This window comes from Myotis davidii, unplaced genomic scaffold (genome assembly GCF_000327345.1).
Source record: "Myotis davidii unplaced genomic scaffold, ASM32734v1 scaffold395, whole genome shotgun sequence".
Lineage (NCBI taxonomy): Eukaryota > Metazoa > Chordata > Mammalia > Chiroptera > Vespertilionidae > Myotis > Myotis davidii.
Window position 1 is genome coordinate 1,856,140 of NW_006287904.1, and position 3,606 is coordinate 1,859,745.

Consider the following 3,606-nt stretch of genomic DNA (forward strand, 5'->3'; position numbering starts at 1 on the left):
GTCACATACCTTGGTTGCAGGCACGTCCCCAGTAGGGGGTGTGCAGGAGGCCGCTAATCAATGTTTCTCTCTCATTGATGTTTCTAACTCTCTAGCCCTCTCCCTTCCTCTCTGTAAAAAATCAATAAAATATATTAAAAGGCTGGGTTGCTCAGCTGAGAGCATCAGCTCCACTGGCCAAGGTTGTGGGTTCGATCCCCAGCTGGGAATGTACAAGAATCAACCAATGAATGCATAAATAAGTGGAACAAATCAATGTTTCTTTCTGTCTCTCTCTAAAATCAATTTAAAAATACAAATAAACAAAAGATCGGGGGAGAGAAATAAAAAGATCTTGGGAGAGGCTTTCACAGGTATAGCAGGTACACAGGTCCTAAGAACCAAATGAGCTTGGCTCATTCTGAAACCGAAGACTAAGCCAGGGAGAATGAGAGGAGATGAAATTGGAGGTAATGTAGGGGCCTATAGGGGACCCTAAAGGGCAAGTGAAGAAATTGAACTTGAGTTTAAGTGAAATGGGTTGTCTGGAAGGACTTTGAGGCATGTTACCTTCTGCATTTCTTAATTTATGTTAGGTTTATTCATCAACATTTAGTTTAATTTTTCTTGTTCAGCTGCTGCAGTCACATGTTAATTTTTTGTGAATTTATGGAAACTCATCAAGGAATGTAATTATATTTTAGCACCTGAAACTGATTAAATTACATGAGAGGCACACATATTTTCTCCACGTTAATATAATGTAGGTACTATCATTACTTCCATTTTACAGATGAAAAAAGTGAAGCCAAAAGTCTGAGGATCACATCCCAGATCAAACATCCAGGGGCAGTGGAGATGAAAGCCTAGGTACTTGGAATCTTGTGATTAAGACAGCAAACCTCAACTTCTAACCCATCCTTCCATTAGGGACTCAAAATCCACGGAAGAGGGGAGGGGTAACTGCTGCCACCTGCCTCCACATTTATCTTCTCTCCCAAACCTCCCTTTCTTCTTCCAGAAACAAAACAAAAGCTCTCATTCAAATGAATAGAAACAAGTAGACATTACTTTGCAGGGGTTGTCTACAGCCAGCCAAAACTATCCTTCTGCCTTTGATTATATGCATTCTAAATGTGCTGTGAGGCCAAGCAGCCACTGATTCTGTCCAATAAAATGAGGCCACTGTGTTTTCGCCAAGGCTACAAGGATTCACTGTCCTGTTGTTCTTGAAGTCATCACCATCCCAAATGAGACACTACTGATATCTGAAATTTACTATGAAATTTATTTTAAAAAATCAGATGGGTTGATGAATAGAGATAGATAAAAGGATAGACTTGTGGTAAAGCAATAGCTTTTCTGTGTGTTTGAACATTGTCAAAACATCGAAAGAAAGTTATATAAAAAAAGAACACTTTGAGACAGAAGAGAAGCAAAGTCTCTCAACCCTCTTGGTTTGTTTAAGGTACACTAGGGCAATTCTTATAGGGGTCTCTGCTTTTGTTTGAATTTAGAAGAGGATAAAAATTTAGCCTGTGATTCACAAACTTCAGGGTGTATAAGAATCATCTGGGAGTTTAACTAAAAAGATTCTTAGAAATCCAGCCTGGCCATTGTGGTTCAGTGTTGACCTGTGAACCAGGAGGTCACAGTTCGATATCGGGTCAGGGCACATGCCCAGGTTTCTGGCTCGTTCCCCAGTGTGAGATACAAAGGAAACAGGCAATCCATTTCTCTCTCTCTCTCTCTCTCTCGCTCTCTCTCTCTCTCGCTCTCTCTCTCTCTCGCTCTCTCTCTCTCTCGCTCTCTCTCTCTCTCGCTCTCTCTCTCTCTCCTCTCTCTCCTCTCGCTCTCTCTCTCTCTCATTGATGCTCTCTCTCTCTCTCTCTTCCTCCCTCTCTGAAATCAGTAAAAATATATTTTAAAAGAGATAGAAAGAAACCCAATTCCAAAGGGTCTGAATTTGGGTAGGGCTTGAAACTCTTTTGTGACAAGCTCTCCAGATGATATTAATGAGAAATCCATTCATATGGAGGAACACTCTATTTTAATGTGACCGGAATAAAAGCCAGAAGGTAGGAGACAGCAGATGTGCCATAACTTCCTTTGCCTTGATTGATTTGGGGTACCCAAAATTTAGACACTAATACCCCTCCCAGCTAAAAAAAAAAAAAAAAAAAGTATGCATCACTTATTTTTTTTTAATAAAAGGCCAAATAAAGAATGTAGGGCTTCATGAACAAACACTTGTATCAAGGAGCCCTTTTGATGGATGTGTCCATGCAGAAAACTATCATCTTCACTAATGAATAAACAACAGTGAATAATTAAATGCTGGGAATGGCCACAGTGAAATCAGAAATCTTGTTATGGAGAAAAGGTGTATCAAATAGAAGATTCACTTAAGTTTTGAAGAACATTCATTTTTCTCCTTTAATATTAAATAACTAATATTGTTAAATGCGAGAAAGAAATGTCACAAAAAGCTTAGGAAAATATATTATGATGAGATTTCATACATTCAAAAAATAATTTGGTACTACTTTTTCAGTTGAGATTTTATTTTATTATTTTTAAAATATATTTTATTGATTTTTTATAGAGAGGAAGGGACAGAGATAGAGAGTTAGAAACATCGATCAGCTGCCTCCTGCACATCTCCTACTGGAGATGTGCCCACAACCCAAGTACATGCCCTTGACCGGAATCGAACCCAGGACCCTTCAGTCTGCAGGCCGACGCTCTATCCACTGAGCCAAACCAGTTAGGATAAGAGGAGATCAGCATGGAGGGAAGAGCTTCAAACTGGGAGTTAAGGAATGGTTTGGACATGCAGAAACAGGAAGGGGTATTACAGGCAGACGGACAACATGAAGGAAGGTACTGAAAGTGCATATAGGCACAGATTTTGTGGATGATTATTAAGGACAAGTAGGGAAGATCTGTTTAGGGTCAAACTTTGGAAGGCTTTCCTTTGCAGTTGAACAGGGAGGGGTTTGTGTAGGAATGTGAAATGGCTCAAGATCTTCCTTGGGGATATTTTCCAGCAGACTTGTGTAGACTGATTACAAAGAGCCAGGTAGGGTTGTAAAAATTCAGGAAAGGGGGCATAGGGGTTTAAATTCAGGCTTTAGTCATGGAAACAGAGGGGATGGTTCCAAGAAAAGCTGTGGGTGATAAAATTAGTGAGATTAGACTAGTTTGTTTGATCTGACTCACATGGCAGGCCTGTGAAACCATAGATTTCTGGACCTCACCCCCTGAGTTTCTGACTCAATAGATCTCTGATGCAACCTGGAAAATTGCATTTCTAACAAGTTCCCAAGTGCTGCTGGGTTTGAGAACCACTGCTCTGGTATGACATAGGACATTGAAATAGCACTCAGTAATCCTTCACCTTAATCCCAGGTTTGAATCATATGTCTTAATAAAAGGAAGATGCAAAACTAAGATTAGGACTCACTGAGGTTACAGTGCCAGAGGGCTTCAAGGGGAGTCCTCGGTAAATAATTTCAAATATGCACCCGGAGCATTGAGGAGATGAAGTATGTGGGCCATACAAATGTGAAAGGGATGAATTTACAGAAAGAGGATTTAGGCTAGAACTTTGTGGGTGTGTGAGGG